The sequence below is a fragment of the Apostichopus japonicus genome, chromosome 23 (assembly GCF_037975245.1).
Source record: "Apostichopus japonicus isolate 1M-3 chromosome 23, ASM3797524v1, whole genome shotgun sequence".
NCBI classification, from domain to species: domain Eukaryota; kingdom Metazoa; phylum Echinodermata; class Holothuroidea; order Aspidochirotida; family Stichopodidae; genus Apostichopus; species Apostichopus japonicus.
The window spans coordinates 14,067,333-14,090,682 of NC_092583.1; the positions used below are offsets into that span (position 1 = coordinate 14,067,333).

Consider the following 23,350-nt stretch of genomic DNA (forward strand, 5'->3'; position numbering starts at 1 on the left):
CACTTTATGCAGATAGCATAATTATATTTTCATATACGCAACTATAGTAGGCTTATACTGAGAAACAACTTATAGGTATTGTACCATATTACATTTAGGGGCTTTAAAATCCAAAAAAAATCTCAAAAAGGGGGGGGGGCACACCCTCCCCTTAGACCCCTCACCCAGGTGCTCCCTCCCTAGTTTCATTCATCAAATCACGCCCCTGTATATGATATGGTGGAATTTCGTGTTTTAAATATGAGAATAACTCAATAAACTGAATATTCCACTCTTTTCTAGTATACAATCAATATGAAATCATGTAGTAGTTTACAGATTGTTTTGAAACCGGTGAGGAGGCCCTCAATTCCATTACATGCTGCGCCCAAATATATCCATATGACGCATTATTCTTTCAAAATTAAACATGTAGATCTCTGAAGAATATGTAACTCGTATATGTGAAACGGTAAGGCTGATTTACATATCAAGTTATCAACATACGGAGTGTTAGCTCAGTAGTTAACGCCGGTGCCTTTCAATCATAAGGTCCCCGGTTCGACTCACTCCCAGATTAATGTATGTCGTCCAGTCACAGAGTTGTTGACAATTAACAATTCATAATCATGGACGTTAAATATGAATGTAAGAGCCTGACTTCGGTCAGCTTGCGGCTTTGATAAGCCAATGAGGCTTCTTCGCGAGTTCCTGCTTGCAGGAGGATCTAATATACATACATACATACATTTCACAGATCGTTCGAATTGATAACATGACCACTACGACAGCTTATATGCAGGTAACCGTTTAACTAAGTTTAAAGACATGTAGCCAGCTGTATATATTACACCACACATTGGTTGCTCGCCATGACATTTTAATCAGGAATCCTGTCAAAGTGGAAGGATTAAAAATATTTGTGTAATTTTATCGCTTAACTAATTACCACTGAAATTTAATCAATATCTCTCTTGTCATGATTGTGAAATGCGACACTGACGACTGTCCTTAGGAAATGTACATCCTTGTCATCCCAACCCCCTAAATCCCGTCGAACGTTTGTTTGATTTTTGCCCGGAGACGTGTATGAACAAACAAGCATTTAGCACACAATAACATGAGAACATGGGGGTCATACAGTGTGTAAATATTAACATAATGTGGACTTCTTGTACATATAGCCAATATAGGCCTAATCGCCTATGCAGAACACCTCTGCAGCGACAAAACAACGAGCGGTATGGGTAGGATAATTACTTCAACATATGTGTATGATTACATATGAAGTTCAACTCTTGATAACCTGATTAAGAAATAGGCAGCTATTACTAGTGTATCTATATGAGATTAGAAGATATATAGCTTTGACAAGGTAAGCCTACATATGGTATGAATGCCGAAACTAATGAGAAAAAAGTAGTCAAGGACGGACGAGTTAACATTAAAGTGACACACTGTTATTGTTTAGTAACAACAGTCATGTAATATAATTATAACCCAAAGGCACTCGACAATAACAAAATAATTTCGGTGAAGATTGGGGGATGGGGGAGATTGGTAAGGAGGATTAGGGGCATGAGTGTGTTCTTTTTTCAGTGACCCTTATTTCTGATGTTCTTCATAATGCAGTTTTGGAGTGAAGCAATGGTAGAAGCGTGAATTGCTTCAATGCTTAATTATACTTCTATATATCACTACATATTCTGAACGAAAGCTTGTAGAAGGGAAGAAAAATCCAATAACCATTCTGTGCTAACCAGTCCCACCACATAATAAAAACATGCACGATATTAGGGCAAACAAACCACCTGCCAAACGTATTTACGGTCGCGGATATGCCCATATGGTTATTCACGCTATGGCAGTTTGTCATAAAGTCATAACCGCTACCGCTCCTCAACCGCCGTCTAAAACCGCCCATCACCAACCTCTGCCCACTCGCTTGGGTAAAACGACCATCGTGGCAATCAGTAAGAAGAAGAGTTCATATATCAGCAAAACAATTTCAATGTTGTACTGAATTAAAACAATCTATTTTGCAACAGTATATCTCCCTTACATTCATGTCGTGAACTCTTCAACAACACCGTACATTGATTTGTAAACCATACCGACAGTAGTTTTATGATAGCATGCATGTTTTCAATGGTGAATTAGATGAAAGGGCTCGTCGTCAAGGAGCTCGTCAACTTGAATTTGACCCTTGACCTCGAACTATCCGCAATATTGAAGTACACTGTGTGGGTTGCATATAATAGTAATAATAGTATCCAACAGGGGGAGTTTACCACCTACAGACAGTTCCTTGCCTACTGCCTAGCTCGAAAGAAACCAAAGACAGTTCACCTTTGGAAGGCATACTGTCATTCGTGTAAGAAGTAATGTCTTCCTCGGTAAGCGATTGATAAGTACCGCAGTCCATCTCAGGAAAATAACGAATTCTATAGAACGCCATTACACCCGAGTGCAGCGATAAACCTCAAGTGAAAAGACACAATCTATATGATGTTGTTCAAAGTATACGGTGTTAGCTATATAAAATGCTCCAATCCGCTCCCTTACCGAAACACTGACCTACTCGTCGATTAGGGAAGCTACTGCAAACCTCCATTCACCGATAAATGTGACAACTTTTGATGTCACATCAACGAATGCCCTACGGTACATAGCTACTTAACGACCATTTACCTGAAATTCCTGAATACCGTAACTCGCACACCTACCAACGATTCCTTGTTGTATATTTTCATCAAGATTCATGAAATATAGTAAAAGAATCAGACATTTTTAAATTGTGGACAGAGCAAACAGATAGACGCCAGTCGAACGCGCAGGCCCATTAATTTTACTACACATAATCCTAGTCATGTTGATCATCGGAAACAGTTAACCTCCATTTCAATCATTCAGCAATGATCATAAAACCCGACTGCAGTGGGATAATATTCAGTGAGTCTATACATCATCATAATCCAGCTATGACAAGCACGACATAAAACATTTTAACGACTTCTCTGAAATATTACCAACCATAGTATTTTCCCCTACATTGGATGTATAGATGGTGCGAGTTAGTTCAGCAAATTCGCCACGTTGCCATTCCTTCATGTTTGCGCTGAAAACTTATTAATCTTGTCGGTAATCGTTCTCCCTCGCTAAGAGCAACGCATGGGTGGGAGGGGGGGCGGAGACGGAAGGGGCAGACACTGTAGAGGACCAAATACGTGCATAGGTGCGGCCGGCGAGAAACAATCACCCACAGGCGCGAGGATGAGGGATCAACAGTTACGACGGTGGGACGGTCAATTGACAGGCACAGTATAAACAAGGGGCGAGGGAGAGTTAAACCCGTCCGTGGGGGACATTACAGTCACCAGAGTGTGCTCTATCATAGAGGGTTATCCCATGGGAGGATGGTGCCGGGTCTGCCCCTTCCCGACCCATCCGAATGTGATGCTCTATCTCTCCGCGTGTCTCATGTCTCTTGGTTGTTGCCCCTTGGTCTATTAGTTGAAAATAAACCTTTATGCCACTTTTTTTCTTTCTTTTTTCCAGCTGAAGAATCTGCACAAAATGTAGCCGAGCAGGATCTTATCCCTTACAATTCAGCGTACCAATGGAGTAGGGAGGCAGACACTGTGAAAGGGTGTTCCTTGGGGAAGGTATTTTGTCGACCTGCCATTATCGAGTATAATAACGGATATATTAGAAATACATCGGTAAATCATAATCATGATAAGTGTTGCAATGAAGGTGACATTTGGCCATTATTGTACAATGAATATGTCGTTAACATGAAGATTTATGTCTTGATACAATTAGGTGTTACCCTTCTATTATAAACATATACTTCCTATTTATATACCTGTCTATATGTAACTATGCTAGGCAACAGACAATAAACGCGCCAAGGATCGTGTCAAGTTATGTTTCAAGTGCTTGACACGAGGATTCTCTTCAACATGTGAAAATATATTACTTGAGGTGAGAGTATGTCCTCACGCCGACCGTATTGTAGCTGTCTGGCAGGGGAACGTGTAGGAACGTGTCAGACGCGGGGAGGGTTGCGCTAAAAGCAGGAGTGCTTTATACGTTTGCTACATCGTACCCTGCATATGCAGTGTTCAGCTGTACAGCTACAATCCTATATGTGCAATCTGTATCTAATAACTGCCACTGATCGAAGAGTATGAACAAAGGTACTCAGTTACGTTATATAACATTTGAAATTGGAGGCGACCCATTCCACATGGGTCGATATATTCCGTTCAAGTGCCGAAAAGCAAAACGGGGGCATCTTCCTTCATTCTATAGGTTCGTCAACAAGTAAGATGTACTTATTTTCTTGTTTTGTGGCATATATGTTGAGGTGGGTTCACGCAAGTATCTGCCACCGTACGAAAATGGTAAAACCTGAAGCAATGCCCTTGTTAAACTCTCCTGTCTCTATAACTCGCCTGCTTGATCGTGATACAGAAAAAAAAACTGAAGGTGCCATGAATGGCCAAAGTGTCAGCTATCCGGTGAGAGATAGGTTCTGCCTAATGAACAGTTGAACACTCTACCAGACTTTAGAGATCACCTTAATTAATTAGTCAGATAATTTAGTGTCTTATAGTCAAAGGAGAAACTATATGAAGAATCCAACAAGTATTATGTATGAATAAATAAGTCCTTGCATAATTAATTCTTGTTTGATTTAGAAACCAGAAAGCCAGCTGGCTATGTGTTCCCTTGCCATATATTTTGCTCAAAATTCCACATAGCTTATGTAAAGCAAGTGAGTTAATCATTTTTTCCAAGAATTTAAAGTTAGAATTAGAAATCAGAGATGTCCATCGCTTACTTCTAGCACTCACTTGTGAGCATCGACCAATAAATTCACTGTTAAGGATTTTACAGTCTGGAATTTTTATTCCGAAATTTTTCAATATCCAGAAAGAACAGTCTTCCTAAGTGAAAGATGGAAACTTAGATGTATGAGCAAATGGTAATTTCCTTTTACCAATTTTGAACTAGCAAATCAGCTTTGCCACGAACCATCCCTTTAATAATTGTTATTTATGAATGATACTTACATGACATTGATTATACGCTGTGAAATATTTAAACAACTTACTGCCAAAGTCATCTAGAAACAAGAGCCCAAGGGCACTGTGGTTCCTTGCTTGGGGTATATGACAATACACATAATATTATCGAGCAAGATTGGGCTCAAATAGTCCAAGTAATTGTGGTCCTACATGTTCCCATAAAGTAACCAACACTATAGCCAACACTTTTGTGATCACAAAATGTGATCGGATTTTTTATCAAAAGGCACTTTTGAGATCTAAATATGGCGTCGAAAATGTAAGAAGTATAAGGTCACCTACAAGCGGGTCAACAGATATGATAACATTGGTGACCACAGATGACATGACCTTTAAGTATGAAAATGTTCCACCACCCCCCCCCCCCCCATTCACAACTTGTCCCAAATTATCAACCGTGTCACACCTTGGCATTGGGATTTAATTGCATTAAATGTCTAAAAATTAACTTTGAACTTGTATACATAACTTCACACACAAAGGTCACCCGTAGGTCAACCAATTGACATTTTTGATCAGTGAGACCTAAACGGAGCATCAAAACTGTAAAAATTCAAACATGTTTTCTTTGCCCATTTTCTCCCCCCAAAATACCAATTTTTTAACATTAGCTGACCTTTGGTGACCTTGGACCACATGACCGCTAAGTTTGAAAATATTCCCCTATACCATTCGCAACTTGTCCAAAAAAATCAACCTTGTCACACCTTGGCACTGGGAGTTATTGCATGAAATGTCTGAAAATTAACTTTGACCTCCTATAACTTCACACACAAAGCTCATCCAGGGGTCAACCTATTGACATTTGTGATCAGAAGGTACCTTTAACATCTGAAAATAGCATCGAAACTGTAAAAATCCCCAAAACACGAAAAGGTCACCAGAGGTCAAATTGAGGTCAAGGGTCACCCAGATGTGGGTGGACAATTGGATTACGTAGAAGCAACTCCCAACCCTAACTGACAATTAGTTCTCAAGTTATCGCAAAAATACTAGTTTTTTATCATTAATTGACCTTTGTTGACCTCGGATCACATGACTGTTAAGTTTGAAAATGCTCCCCTAACCATTTCACAACTTGTCCCAAAATATCAATCTTGTCGCACATTGGCACTGGGAGTTATTGCAGTTTTAATATTTTCGGTTTTTGGACCATAACTGACCTTTGGTGACCTTTGTGAGCACCAGAAACAATAGGGCACACCTTCTCCATATGGTGGATCTATAGTCCAAGTTTGGCCTCAATCCAACATTCCCTTATTGAGATAGAGCGTACCCAAGCAAGTGTCACAGACACACACACACACACACACACACCCATACATACACACACACACACACACACACGCCAACCTGACTGCATAGGTTCCTTTTGCTAAAGCAAGGAACCAAAAAATCAAACAAGATGATACCAATTTTGAGACCATTTGAGATAACCTGATGACCTCTTAAAGCTCAGAGTATGGAAACTTAGGGCCAACCCAACACAAGAGTATCAACTATTTGAAGCAGATTTCATTTCCTGGATGACTAAATATGTGTAGTTGAAGATCATTTTAGATCTATTTGATATTAGGCCTGTTCACTATAAACTGAACTGAAATTGCCCAAACTTTGTTCAACAACACAACATCATAGCATGGCAGAACACAGATTAATTTTGGAGTTAACATGTTTACAATGTTTACATCCTTTGACCGTCTTGACCTCATGTGACCTTTCACTTCTTTCAATTTCGACAGGGTTCTTGCACTCACTAAGTTGGTTCTAAATACTACGTATGAAGTTCCACATATCATGTACTTTTTGAACTATCGTATTTACGAAGTTTTCAGACTTTGACCTCAGTTGATCCCAAAGGAAGGAATACAAATCCTTGTCAATTAATATCATCCAGCGAGCACGATAACCTGCTAATCTTGCTCAAGATATACAGTTTTCTACGTTTCATATACATACCGGTATTAGTAACATGTTCCTTTAATATATAACCTTACGATGTACCACCGTTGATAGTTTTGCTGTTCATCAAGTCTTGAGGCGTTAAAATGAGACTTAGAAAATCATATATTTATATACCCATAAGGCCGAAAATTCAATTAGCTTTTTGACATTTTGTTCGGATTAGTCTTTCCCTACAATGGAATCAGACGCACAGTCGTGTTGGGAGACGGGAGTCAGCGCGTGGACAATTCATTCGAGGTAGTTTATTGAATATAATCAAAACACACGGAACATGAGAGAACAGTATCATGCATTAGTTTGCCCATGGCTGTGCTCTTGATATATTCAGCCCGTATATGTAAAAGATTTAAGCTGTTAAATTGCTCGATTTAACTGATTTTATTATAATAACACCAACAAGATTGATACAATTTTTACCTTTTCACGAATTAAAACCTTGAACCTTTCAATAACTGAACGGTTCTTTAGTTATCCTATGTTACCACCCCCCCCCCCCCCTTAAGTATAGTTGTGACGTCAAACTATAGCGTCAACATGAGAAAATTCGGTCACAGTGATACGCCGACTTAAAATAGGACGTTAATTATAACATGACGGAAGCTGATGTCTGCATGGATATACGTACTCATTACATATGTTTGCGGTTGATTGTTTTCGCGAAAATGGTTCACAGGTGTTAGAAGAACGAAGTCTGGCTATAAATAAAAATATATTCACTCTACAGAATTACTCTCAATCTCAAACATTCGTCCTTACAACAAGTGTATTTATATACATATTGCATACATATTCTTTCGTAACTAGTAACTACATTAATTATTTATGCATGCATACGATGATTTTGGGAAGCTAATAAATATATATAATAGGCCTATGTTGAAATGCTACTCCGCATACTTCTTTTTGCATCACTACTTAACCAAAATCGGACAAATAATGTAACTTTGATTTTTCCCGATGAGAAGTTAACTTTATTCTGCTTAGGCAAAACTACATCTGTAACTAGATACGGTAGATAAACAAACAAAATAAAAAAAAAACACGTTGAATTTCTATACCTGAAGCTAAGATTGAGTCAGTAAGAGGATGGTCACAGGTGATGTGACACAGAAGCTAAAACCATATCGCTGCCATCTGTCGTTATCAACTGCACATGAGCTAGTGGTATTAATATATGGCTAGCATATTAGATACACATAAAAATACATATAGTTACCGCTCATAGCTCTGATCACACCGTATATAAACTGTGAGAAGGTTTCCCATAATGAGTATAGCGTTTTTACGAGAATGGACATTATGTGGCTATATATATTTATATATAGCGACTTCAGAAAGACCTAAAGTTGAAAGTTTATCCACAGATTCCTGACACGTGGAGAACGTGCTTATTATGAAAGTCATGTTATACTGAAAAACGCCGGAATATAACATTTAATAATTTTATCTGAATAATACGAGTAACCACTTTTAATGAATTTAACTCTCCAGGACTAGAATAGTTAGGCAGAGAGTGACGTCATTCGGTGGAATAGTTTGTACTGAATATCTATGCCTCAATTGCAAGCTGATCACAACCCGCGAAGGGAAGTTCAAATCATGCAAAGGACACCTTTAAAGATGAGAATGCCACTTAACAGAATGTGTAAAAGAAAGGTATAACAGTGTTACAGAATCCTACGGTATGTCATCAACCATTACTTCATGATATTCACGAGACGTGATACATCAACGTTAGATGAACACCCTCTCAGAATCGAAGATATAATGTAGGAACTTAAATTAAAGAAGATAACTTTTGGGGCACGGTTCATCAATTTCATAGCTTAAAAAGATGCATCCAAGGATTATCGAGGAGCAGAGAAGGAGGTCTACATGATACAATCATTATATATTGATTTATCATTAGGTACTAGCACGCTTCATTTATTATGAATAGCCTGTCTCGAAGAGGTTCTTTTTATTTTTGGCGGGAAGAAGTGAAAGAAAGAAAGACAGACAGACAGACAGAGCTATATACGCAAACGACAGACATTTTATGGTAGCATCAGTGTAAGCGTGAACCTCATAAAGGTATTTTTCGAAAGGAAATCATACCTTCCATGCAATAGTGATGCACAAACAGCTCAATTTCAATGTGATTCCAAAATGCGATCATTTCATACAGATGAACACACTTTAAGCTACATGCATGGAGAGACATAACCTAAGCCATATTGTATATACCATGCAACTGTTCATTGTAGTGTTTGTGAACAGTTAAACTACACTTCGAGGCGGCTTGGAGGGATTGGGTGCTCAAACAAAATGCCTACTGTATTAAATGTGTAGTTTTATCAACGGACAGGTGAGCAAGTGTCCAATTTAGGGGATCTAAACTGGAACCGTTATCCTGTTGAACAAACGGTTACTTTAGAATATATTATATTTTCTGCTACAACTTTCAGTCATGTATCAATCGATGTTCCAATGCTGCTTTTCATTTTACTGCGCGTATTCAGAAAAAAAAATGAAAAAGAACACAGCTGACAGAACGTTCAACAAAAAGTAACAGCAAGTTGCAATATGCCTTTGTTACCGGGTTGCCAAGACAAGTTCTAGTGTTGGCTTGTAATGCGTGTTTGGAGACGTTGACGAAAATCGTTATTCGAGATATTATAAGTGCACGGATGCATGTATTGTGAAATATAATCAATAGGCCTAGCCTATATATTACAAACGCTGCTAAATAATCATTAAAGCGCTATCTAACATTTTCAAAACACGGACGTTCTAAAGGCAATTTCCCATATACAACCAATGTCGTGAATTTATGGACTGGCTGTTTTTCATCAACTATTGTCCTCATCGCAAAACAAGCTTAATTTGTCAAGGTATATGTCAATATTTCATTTGTATTCACACATATACATACAATTACACACACACAAATAAATCATGATCTGGAGCATCGACCATTCGTCATATCAGTAAAATCGCATTTCACCAATTAGACATGTATATATAGTTTCTTTAAGTTTAAATCCCGCAATATCTGCAAGACTTCTCAAATAACAGAGTAAAACATATCCCTATATCAGTATATCGTACGAAACCTCCGAACAATACAATATCGATTAGTTAGCACGTTTTTATTAGCTGCTTCATTTTTATTCATCTTTAAGCTGAATATGTAGGGTGCAACAAGTTGGCAATCTGTGCTACCATTGACTATGCATATCGTTGATTTCAAAGACTATATATATATGCAAAAGAAAGCAGGCTTGTATTTGGGAAAAATCTCTTGTGATATTAACACTCTACATTGTCCACTCACTATAATAAGTACACGACAGCCATCTGCACTGACAATATGAACAGGTCCTAAATTTCATGATTTCTCTAATATAGAAACTGGATTGTAATTAATTGTACATGCCCAAACTGCCAGTGTAAGTGTTTGAAGAAACTTGAAATGAAATTATATAACAAATATTTTAATATAATGCTAATTGGGTACATAAGGTTACAAAGGAATGGTTTTATTTAGGTATTATATATCGATCCGTCGTGAAAAATCTGCTAAAAATTGGTCAATAGGTCTATATTTTGAACTTGGGGAGGGTCACAGCGAAACGAGAGCAACATTTGAGGGATATACAGCATGCGGGTAATGCAAGGTGGTCCAACATATCAAGAGGCGCCATTGCGAGCGCGGAACGTGGGGCACGTGGGCCCGTCACATGTCCCGGAAGCTTTGAGGTTTTCATCGTTTCTCAAACTTATATATCAGCTTAAAATAAGCAGCATTATGGAGGTAAATGTAAGTATAAAGTAGAAGTAAAATTGGTGTGTTCTTTTCCTGTATTTTTATTGGGGGAGGGGATGGCAAATTTCATTGAGGGGGGAGGGAGGGGGCACCAACAATTTTATCGGGGGGGGGGCACTGTATGTGCTCATATTGGGCATAGAGAATGACACGTCGGAAACAGTATGCTGTATGCGTATCATGTCATGTAGTGCGATTATTGTCGGATGGTACCGTATAAAATGGTTATTACCACATCACTATTTAATACACTCTTGTACATTCTACTGCATAAGTAAATAATACCCGACGGGCTAGATTTCAATTAGCGTTTATATATATATGTGAAGATATATAGAAAATTTTACAGTTCACGGTTAAATACGCTCTGAAATACATTTGTCACTCGAATTTCGTAAGAAATAATTATCTCATAGTCTGAGACTAATGTAGTGCCTTATCACAGCTCTGAGCCTTGGAGCCATTTTCTCGGCTTCCTCTCTTCATAATTTATCTCTATGTTTTACTTTATGAATATCAAATCTCACAATCACAGAGCTTTCTGCTTGTTTGTGTCTGAAAATGAGGTGCCATGATATAAAAAAAGGCCTCTCATGCTTCAACGATTAAAGTCGACCATCAGTGATTTCCACATCACAAGACTACACATAGTTAACACGTTACGGTGTAATCTACGAGAACATATGGCGAGAATAGGTGGGGGGGGGACGCTTTGCCTCCAAGTAGCATGCAGCTTTCATGGTCGGTTAAAATTTTGATGTGATGTCAAGGGTGATTGTCCTATCAGGGAGCTGCCATTTAGACCAATGAACTCCATCAGATTCAATGAAAGGTTAAATCTCATTTAATTTATACAGTAAACACCTATACTAAGTTACTATAACACCCTTTTCATACGTTCCTTTTATCACAGATTTAATGCAATCGTATATTAATAACCTGAAGCTGACTTCAGAGCCGATTTATCTTTAATGAGACTTGGAAAAAAGTCATGCGCGAGTTGCAATCCATTTATACCTATATTAAATTAATATTTAGTAATTTACCTCAAGTTTATTATTATTCAATCCCATATGACTTAAATGTTCACATTATGTCACATTTATTATACTGTACCACTACATGCCTACTTGCATATCTTATGTCGTTTGACGTATATGTATCTCACAAATCATGGATTAAATTTGAGAAATTCCAAATACGGAAGCCAAATAGATGGATGAATCTTTCGACAAACGCTGGAAGTTGTCACGACCAGGCTCAAACAAACTATCATACTTTAATGTGTATCACTACAGATCGCCAATGAAAAATCACAAGCGATACTATCAGTTATGTGACTGTAACCTATTACTATAGGGTTTATTTTCTTAAATTCACAAATCTAGGCATGTAGTGATGTCCCGTACGTGAGCGAACACTAGTAGTAACATCAGTCCTCAACTCACAAACAACGATTAGTAAGGTGGGGGGCGGGGAGTGGGCAGTCCAAATGATAACCACATTTTCCCTGCTCCTTCTCCCTCCCTCTGTTGATGTTTGTCTATACCGGTCTTAATCGTTGGCTTTCACATTTTAAGACAATAGGTCGATAAAAAGTATTTATTGTTTTTGGGAAGGCGACGGGAATTAAGGTGACTGAACCCATCAGTTGCAAAAAGAAGAGAAAAAAAGGCACCGTCCTGACAGTTCCTTGATTCGAAATACAGTATTGTATATCAGTGCGGAATCTATCTATGACAACTAATATTGAAAGGAACGCCGGTTCAGCACGAATGGCGATCGTGATGGATAGGATGAAGATATATTTTAGATTGACAATCGGGCTACGGCGACGACGGCGTCGGGTAGGGAGGACGTGGCGGCTTCCACTCTCAGGAAAGGACTCATCTGCTTTTGAAAAGAAGAACTAAGTAAAAGAATGATTGAGAAACCTGGAGTAAATGATGTTGCGGGAAGAATGATCTGCTATGAAATGGAAAGAGACAGCTACTTTTTTCGGAAGTTGATCATAAATCGACCGCAAAAATTCAAAGCGTGCCTATAACGTCTAAATGTAACAGTTGAGAAATAGAGATGCCATACGACGCAAAATGCAACATAAAGTTAACATTACCATGAACTATACAATATAGATTATAGAATATAGACTGAACTATAGAATATAGACTGATAGATAAAGACTGATATAGATTGTACTGTACAACACACTGCGCATGCTCCTCGAAGAGGGTAGATATTATATATATCTTAAACGTTTCAATATTTATAGTGTATAACTGTATCAAGCTGATAGACACTGGTTGTATACTACAAAGTCAGGCCTATAGTAAGGTAACTCAAATATTAAGTAGTCTTTGTTCCGTCGGGTTATCACTGATGTGTCTCTGCTTATTAAGATTTGACCGTCATACTTCTTTCATTCGCCCGAAGCCAATCTTCCTATTTTACGACGTCTATGGTGCGCCTAGTGTGCCATAAGTCCTGAAATCGACATATATGTCGAATTAAATTGACATGTCGGTTTCTCGTGCTCTCATTGGACGACCAGTGTCACATGTTGTTTCCTAGCGCTCTGATTGGAAGAATTCGACATAGTCTATGTCGAATTAACTTAACATAGACTATGTAATTTTATCGTGAATATTGGACGATCATTGTAACATGTCATTTTTATAGTGCTCTGCTTGGAAGAAATCGACATATGTTGAATTAAATTGTCACATGTAGTTTTCGTGCTATGATTAAACTTAATCATGCATATTCATAGGCCCCAGAATCAAAAAAGTTGAAATAAGAGTAGCTAAACGTTATGTTCACAACGTTCTTTTCATCAAGATTTGCTACAGCATAAATGCCAAAAACTGGAAACCACGACCAAGGAAGAACCAGCTAAGACGACCAGCAGTGTCTTGGTACGCGCATTTTAATTGGTTGTGTAATATATATATATATATATATATATATATATATATATATGTATAGTCATATGTCAATTTCTACCAATCAGAGCACTAGAAGATAACATTTGACACAGCCGGCTGGAATCAACCACAGATAAATCTTGGCAAGAAATATGAGAACGTGTTTACAATCCCAGTGTCAAAAAGATAATAGACATTGTGATCAGTTTCATCCAATTTTCCGATAGCTTCAGAGACTACATGTTACCACCCACCCATAAGTTATATCATGCATTCCATGGGTGTGTCCTCCATTGACAAATACGACCGTAAAAGGATTGAATATTGTCTGCGATCAACTCGAATATGTGGGTTATTTATACACAGAAACTCTATAGACATGTGTAAACTATAATATACATATGTTTCTCTTACAAAGATGCCTTCCAAAAGGAATTCTGGGTAAACATAGGGTCAAACATAACGTTCTACCATTTCACTGTGTATGGACCATGTAAATAAATATTGAAGAGAATTGGGAACAGTGGTGCGGTGTAGGAGTGGTAACGTGGTACGGGTAACAACTCTTGTCAGGAACTACTGACGATAACTGGAAGCGTTGGCGTGGTTAAGAAGTGGAAGCTTTCGAAAGGGTAGTACAGTCCTAAGTATGGATAATGCGAGCAAAGATTGGAGAACACTGGGGTGTGGTGGGGGGGGGGAGTGGCACTCGTGGTAATGGAGTGGCAGTGTGATGTGCCGGTAGTGGGAAGGTTTCGGGTTGCCGGCTGTGTGGGTTTAGGTAAGTGAGAAGCGTGACTTATACAAACCGACAGTATAATCATTATTTATATAGCGACTATTTATGTAAGCATTACATTGGATACTAGAACAAGCTATACCTACAGCTTCTATACATAACTGAATTCTTATTAAACGCTTACATTTTATTTAACGGTGCATACTTGATAAATATTGGCACGTCTATCCAATAAAGTTCAGTGATACCTTCGCTTCATGCGGCAGTATAAGACGTGGGGGAGGGCCCACGATCTCCGGGACACACCTTCCCCCCCCCCCCATTTTAAAATCCTGGAGCCGCCCCAGCACTATGGTCTCACAAATTTAACCCCTCGCCCTCTTCATCACAACGCAATTACCCCCCATTTCCCACCCACTTCTATAGGATTACCATATGCCCATTACATCGTCTCTGAAAAGCCCTGACGCTCTATGGACATTCCCGCCCTCGTTCCACTATTGAACACTCTCCCATATTTCTGCGTGAAATGGGGGGGGTGGGGTGGGGATGGGGCTGCATTCGGCCGTTAACGCAAACTATCAGCGTTTAAAGGGAGTGAAGACTCGCGCAAAAAAAAACGTCTAATGCCGGTAATCTGACCTAGTTTCGAATGAGGTGTATAACAGAATTGTTAGACACCACCATCGATCCCAGAAAGTACACACACAGCTTGCTACCGTCGGTAATTAGACACTAGTGTACAGTCAGTACATATAGCTGCGGTCAATACCCACAACACAGTGTACAAACGATATAGCGATGGACATCTCATGTCCAGCTAAAGATAACAAGGTATAACCTTTATTTCTGTCTACATTTGTTATCGACAAGAGAATAACTTTACAAGCAACGGAAAGTTAACGAGGTTGGGGCGAGTCTTCAATGCCTTTAAACCAGCTAATCCTATTTCATGGGCAATAATATTCTCTCCACCTCTCTCTGTCCCTTTTGAATTTATGAAATTCGAACCATTGTTTACTTTACTAACATCGCACGTTGCACACGATTTATATTTTAAACGCTGTATTGTCCATCGTAACACCTGCCAACATACACAGGTATGAATATATGCTACAAGATACCTTCGGAAATCTGTTACAGTACTCATCCCAACCTGTGAAGTTAATTAATAAAGTTGTCGAGAAATTATCCCTCGAAAATCCCTTGAGTCGGAAATGAAGTCTTGGAAGTGAAGGCAGTTCCCTTGAGATATGTTGGGACAAGCGATTCGTGTCACTGGCTTATTCGCGTTGGGTATTATGGGCAGTCATCGAATTCAGTCAACTGTTGTGTACTATATAATACATGTATGACCCAATATGAACGAGTGCAGCTCAAGCAGAGAGGTTCTGGGCATATGAAACATTCAACCGTAAAATTGGGTCAGAACACATTGATGAAATTGGTCGGCTTCAGCATACTGCATACGAAGCACATGCTTACAAATTTCGCCAAAGGTAGTATACCTACAAATCACAGTAAATCTCGTCAGAAGAAAACCTAAAGCGAATCACACGCCGATGTGACGTCACAATACAATACTCATTCCTACAGGAATAACCATCTGTAATACTATTTAAGTGAAATATCACGCGGAAAAGAGGCGATCATGTCAACTTAGTGGAACTTGTGGACCACAAATAATTATAACAAGAAGCTTTCTGTTCACCAACAGTTTCCCCAAAATATTTTGAACTGACTTTGAACCGAGCTTTTTAGAACAATTCCCAAATTTCCTACCGCGTTTATTCGCTATATTGCCAGTCAATTATTGTAAGACACATACACATAGACGCTTCCGTATCATTAACACATGTATGCGTTTTGCTATACAGTGGAAGGGGTATGCGAGACTGGCTAGAAAATTGCTTCAACTTTGGATGCAACCGGGTTAATTATAATTAATGTTTCTTAATTATGAAATTTGAGTAATTCCGAAACCTATTACTTATATTAGCGACGATGAAATAAATCGGACAAAGTCAAGAAAATCACGCCACGAAAAACTCAGAGTCGCTCCGCTCCAACGTCCCCACCCTTTCACTATAGGTACGCGTCCAGGTTTGTAGAAGGATGGGATGTGTTTGCCTGTGTGTCACCTGACCTAATCTACGCATGCGCAGTTATAATTATGGCGCGATTTATTTATAGTTGATATACTTAGCATTTTAAATAATCAAGACAAGGAAATCAACGTGAAATTATTCGCGTATCATCTGGTAACGATTTGTGGTTTGTTGACCTTTTTGGCGTTCCATATCATTAAAGGCATTGAAGACTCCCCCCCCCCCCCCCCAAACCGCGTGCCGCACTCTGAAAAAGTTAACTTTCCGTTGCTTGCAAGTGAAGTTTTCTTCTTGTCCCTACAAAATGCAGACAGTAATGAAACGTGATACATTGTTATCTTAAGCTGGACCTGAGATTTCCACGCTGCTATGTACACTGTGTTGTGGGTATTGACCGTAGCTGTATGTATTGACTGTACACTACTGTCTAATTACCGCAAGCTGTATGTGTATTTTCTGGGATCGATGGTGGTGTCTAACACTTCTGTTACACCTCATTCGAAACTAGGTCAGATTACCGGCATGAGGCGTTTCATTGTGCGCGAGTCTTCACACCCTTTAACGGTCATCACACAACTTCGGTCTTCACATGACGAAGATGACCATTATTGTACGTTCTTGGATGTTTGGCGTTCTGCCGGACATTACTAATTTACTACCCATGCTTCTTAACAACAGGCCATGTTTGCTAACAAACGAAAACCACATGCAATGCCTTCCTTGGTATAAGTTTCCTTGGCTTACATTCTGGTCCTTTCTGAACGGTTGGATGTGTTAGAAGTTCTGAACGGTTGTATGTGTTAGAAGGACAGTAGAAACTATAAGGAAGTTCAGCAATTTGAAACATGGAATCTAAATATATTTATATCACACTACAGACATACATCTTCCTAAAGTGATCACGGTTTCCGCTGGTTCCTACTGTCCTTCTACGTCGATCCCTCATTTCCTTACAATAATAATAGTCTACTTTCGTGTATGATCAAGACTGTCAATCGTTTTGAGATCAAATTACGCGAAAGGCTAATGAAGACAAATGATTTTGCATCAGACTTGAAGTACCAGTAAGTACAAACAGTATGAGTACCAGTGCAAGTAGAGATACTATCCCTACCTGTGCAGGTTTTACTGGAATCAAAGTTGTCGCCTTAAAAACCAGCTGCTTATAAATTCTACAATACACCGAGTATGAGTACAAATCCATGAAGATGAGTGTAGGCCTCATGTTTCTATGTTAGGATACATGTAAAGGCTGCAGAGAATACGGACTCCCTTCAGATCTGGCTAAGGCTTTAAGGGGGAAAACAACAGCAATGTCTGCAAACCTACACATATTTAGTCAACTATGATTGCAACGTTGACACTTGAGAGGTGCGGTAAAAACCTGTATATGTGACGCCAAAAGGGACGTCAAGTACAACTGCGTTCTATAAGTATAACATATCCACCACACCAGACATGCTGTCGGAGTAGGCTTACATCCTGGTCCTTTCTGAAGGGTTGCATGTGTTTATGTTCATCCGGGGCCTTCTGGTCATGAGAGGCAATGAGAGTGTAATTGTATACAAAAGCAAAATAGGCGAACGACGTTTGAATCAAAGCCTTACGATTGTTTGAATGTTCGCAATAAGGTTACTGGAGAAACACGATTGTGACGTACAGTATCTACTCACCACGTTAAATTGCAACATCTCTTACAATCATTTAACCTGAACGCACTCTTGACAGGGTAATTCTGACATATGAGTCAATAAAATTAGGCTATTTTTAATATTTCTTATTTTAGGCTTACATTACTACAAGACTTGACGAAATTCGAACTTTACAATTAACCGAAATCCTGTCTCTAACTCCTTGTTCAACACACAATAAAGTTGAAAATACTATAAACTAACTTAAAAATTGTCTGAATACGGCCAACTTGCGTTCGATCTAGCACCTTCTATAGCATGTTACTAGGTACCAGGTATAGCATATTTAAGGTACAATGAATTTAGCAACCCACTTGTGTTATGCTGCTGAAAATGTCAATGAGGGATTCTGTACGTGTTCACGGTGTTCATTTTGCAAGTAAAGGTATGAAAATAATGTAACCTACAGTATAGGCCACCTTTACTAATAGAGTAAAGACGATTTCTATCAATCAATATTATCCTATTAATCCACCCAATTGGAATATTATGACTCTAACCCCGCCCCTCCCCCCCCCCTAATCACAAGACCCTACCAGCGTCCACATGTGTGGTACAGACATGTTGTAAACACACCTCGCCTGCATGTATGCACCTGATGATTCCTTCCCGTTGTTTATAATATATTACCGATCTTTCACTCCTAGGTCATGAATGTATATCATTTGTCTCTCTTCGATACTAATCTAGACTGAAATCTAAATAAGGAAGCTACAATACCAGTCCTTATATATAGATACCCATGGAAATAGTATTACTCCGACATGGCAATGATTCTTCGATGGGTAAAACACAGGAAGGAAATACTGTTAATGACCAACAGGTTCAACGTATACAACACACAGTACAGAGTGAGTTGAATGATAGCAGCTCCATTGTTTTACAGTGATGCCAGTAGATTCGCCACAACACATAACACAAAATATTCGACGGAAAGAACAGGAAATATGGATAGTTACTACTGGTTTTTAGGGCCGAGGTCTGACCATGGAGTTGTTATGGATAACAACTTCCTGGTCTGATACGGACTTAGGCTCTGTTTCAATAAGTAACCAATTAAAGCACAGATATCATACTTTCCTTTGTGAGGCATCCTCGTATCATGTATCCACATCTGTGTGTAACTGTGTATAACTTATTGCAGATTCACTGTGTATGTCATATGTGAGAACGTGTGAGTGTGTATTGGCATCAGAATGGTTCCAAACAAGATATATACATGTACATTATAGGAAGCTTTAGGAATTCATTTCGCTTATTTCTACTTTTGAAATTTTCCTAGAGACACAATTTTATACCGAGTTAAGGTGAGAAAGATTAGCGGGGAAGTTCGATCATGACTAAACAGATTTGGAAATTTCTAATTGGTTTTACTACATTTTACTTAACGTAAGAAAATAATCGTCGAGTTCAGTCACGTGGTCAGTTATTTTAAGGGACAATCAATGAAGTTAGCAGCAGAACTAGTTAAGGTTGGTGAACATTACGGTAAGATGACTGATAATAACCAGAAAGCCAGTTGGCTTTGTGACTCCTTGCCATATAATTTCAAATAACTATCCGACGAATCGCCGCATCCTTACTTCCACCTTGCAACCATCCCTTTGGCCTTTAATAATTATCATTAATGAATGAAAGCTCTACATGAAATTGTTTAAACACTGTGAATAATTTCACGATTTAGCCAAAGCAAAAGTCATCTAGTGTAAATCATAGAGAAAATGGCCACTTTTGAGTCCATTTTGAGATAACCCAACTTTCAGTAATATGGGTTGTTCTGGGAAAGAAAAGATTCATTTTGAAAGTTTCCACAAAATGGACTGTAATGACCTGTAAACGATCTTTGACCTTAACTTCCCGGTCGTCGAACATAGCCCAACATATAACGAACATTAAATCAAAGTTTCATAAATATCAATCGAAGAATGAGCATTCAAGTCACTTGACAGACTGTTTTAATGATTTCCAGGTGTTGACCACTAATGACCTTAGATGACCTGGGATCCAAAATCCTTGTTCACCCGAGCATGGTGTTCTGTTTTACCTCAATGACCCGAGAGAAGCACTACCTAAGAAACATTATGACCAACTTTCAAGAATATGTGGTCTTTTGGGAAAGAGGAGGCACATTTTTAAAATGTTCACTTAATGGCCTGTAGTGACCCCTAACATGACCTTTGTTTCCCCGCTGGTCGAAAGTAGCCCAACATCCATCGAACATTGTGTCCAAGTGTCATTAAAATCCATAGAACAATGAGTGTTACAGACTAGTTACAAAGCCACTAAAACAATTGTAAAAACAATTGTGAACAGAAAAGACAGGTAGATGGACAGACGGACGAACGGACAGACAGATTAATAAATAGATAAAGTGACGCTGACGGATCACATACCTCAACCCAGCTAGTTTGAGCTAAAAACAGGCCATCAAACGGCAAAAGAAATTAAAATTAGAAGAAATTAGTTTTTTGTTTTTATACATATTGATTTTGTATTCCTTATAAGCAGCTGACATACAATCCAATATATATGTGTTTACTAAATTTAATTAAATCTCAATAAACTTATTTCAGCAGCCCGGTTTCCTGCAACTGATAAAAACAAAAACACTGCTTGGCAGTGATTGCGGAACAAGATATATCCGCCCGATTGGCGGCAAACAAGAAACGGTTGTTCTTCGTAGGCAACGCGAACCAAAGATAAACAGACGGTATTTTGACACTCAATTTCAACCAATAAACGTGGGGTATGTTGGGTAATGTGAACATGACATGAATGGTGTTTGCGTGGTTGTAATTGTAATCCGTGGCCATTTCCTGGTTGAAAACGGACTTCTTCGATGTGAATGAAGCCTGCCCTGATACAGGCTATGAACGTGTCAGCTTTTTAATTCATAGGCGTATGAGGCGGGGGCTGCAGCCCCCTCCCCTCAACCAAATATTTTTGTGAAAATTCGGCAATATGCAGTGAATTTTTCGGGCACCTACTGAAAGATAAATAATTTGCAATGTGGTTTTCAATGGTTAAACTGATATTATTATTATCATCATTATTATTCTAACGACTTCCCCAATAATTCTAACCAACATGGAAGGGAAATACCACGGCAAATGATTGTATGTTATTGGGATGCGATGTAATAACCGATGCGTACCTATATGATATGCACATTAACATGTTGAACGCGTTGAAAATCGTCGGTTATATATTTCGGGCAAGTCGTTACAGCCTCCTGAAATCAAATTGGGCTCCTATACGCCTTGGTTTTTATACAAGTAGTTCAAACATTCAGTAATATGGGTGGGTATTTTGGCCTGTGTGAATCGTAGTAAATGTTCGCGTAAAGTGAGATGTCATAGTTTTAGCCCCATGCAGGTTAACATTGCGTTCAATGAAAACGTATTTTGTAAATAAACTCCACTTTGGGTATAGTTTCAGTGTTCTGTCACAAACTTGCTGGGTTAACCATTTGGAGCAATCAAAAACATCCATTTGTAATCTGAATCATAAAACTGTATATGCATGCATCTCTGCTGCAGCAATTGTGCATTGTAATAAATAAAACCTTTCACTAGTAAATCAATCATTTGTGACGATATATTCTAAGTGGAATAATTAGACTTGCTCAAGTCTTCTGCGTCGGTGTGTGATCGGATACTTAAACTTTGATACCTTCCAAACGGGATAAGTTTCATCAGCTGTTTGGAAAGCCAAATAACCAGCCAAATGTAACCAGCCAAATATAACCATCCATATAACTCTATTATTAACATTATAACTCACACAGACCAATGAGGATGCTTTGTTGAGCTTCTACTTTATACAAGAATATATCTCTTCCGTGCACGACTTGAAGATTTTATTTGAACATCATGGTTTCGAATGACAAATCTCGAATTTCATTATTTCCATATTAAGAACTTAATCGATTATTAGGCAATTACATACTCATAACATTCTCATTATCTCACAGCCATATAGCTCTATTATTAAACAACATCAATCATTCCACATCTCAACCGACAAAATATCTCTAAGTTTTTTCGATTTTGCCGAATTCCCATAGAGTGAAAATGTAAGAATTAGAAATACGAAAAATATGAATTACTTGAGGTTAAATTTCCTCATTTTGACTGCAATATACACATGCATATTACATGTAATAACTATAACTATATATGTGTATATAATATATATATATATATATATATATATTCATACAATTTTTATATATTACTTTCACTTCATTTTCCCTATTTTGCACGATTTGGTCAAAGTATCTATATTGGTGAAAGCATGGAGGTCTGTTTTTACCTCCATGGTGAAAGTAAGGCATGTAGCTTGCGCCATGCCACAGACGGTCGTGCGCCCCTCCCCCCCCCCCCACATATCTGTGCTGTCGGGAAAACAGGACACGGCGCACATTGGATATTCGGGGTCGGACTAGCTAAAACAATTTTCACAGCAATGATCTCTATGCGGGCGTGTTTCTGTCTCTACAAGCGTGCAATTCTTCCACCATGACCGAACATTGGTATGAATCCCTCCCCTCCCCTTCTAATTTCTAGTTTTCTCTACTTCGACACCTTCTGTAAGTATATCGTCTTCAACTGAGTCGACTGGAGGCAGTATAGACTGCAAAAGGGATCAGTTTATATTGTACGCTTATAAATCATAATATCATAGACAAGGGATCAGTTTAAATTGTACGCACATAACTCATAGCGGGATTCCATATAACCCATGACAACAGAAGCGCTCCTGACCTTACATAGCTGGGAACCCATCAATGGTGTCTCCAAGTTAACCTGAAAGAATGGGAATTCAATGACCCTTTTATGCAGGAGGGAGTTGTTGTTTCAAGAGCTTAACACAGTCAAGACTAAACCTACAAACATACCACCGGTTACGCATTAAAGTAAATCACAAATTAAAAATTTATTCTGTTCGATAAAACTCAACGTTATAGATGAAAATGATGTGACTGTCATACTAAATTGAAACCCTGCATAAAACATTACCATGTAAGGAAGCTGACAA

The 23,350-nt window shown here is 38.6% G+C and overlaps 1 protein-coding gene across 2 annotated transcripts in view; it reads right to left on the reverse strand.

Moving 5' to 3' along the window:
• LOC139964928 (carbohydrate sulfotransferase 11-like) overlaps positions 1-23,350 on the reverse strand; it is a 34,291-nt gene that overhangs the window by 7,880 nt on the left and 3,061 nt on the right. The window lies entirely within an intron of this gene.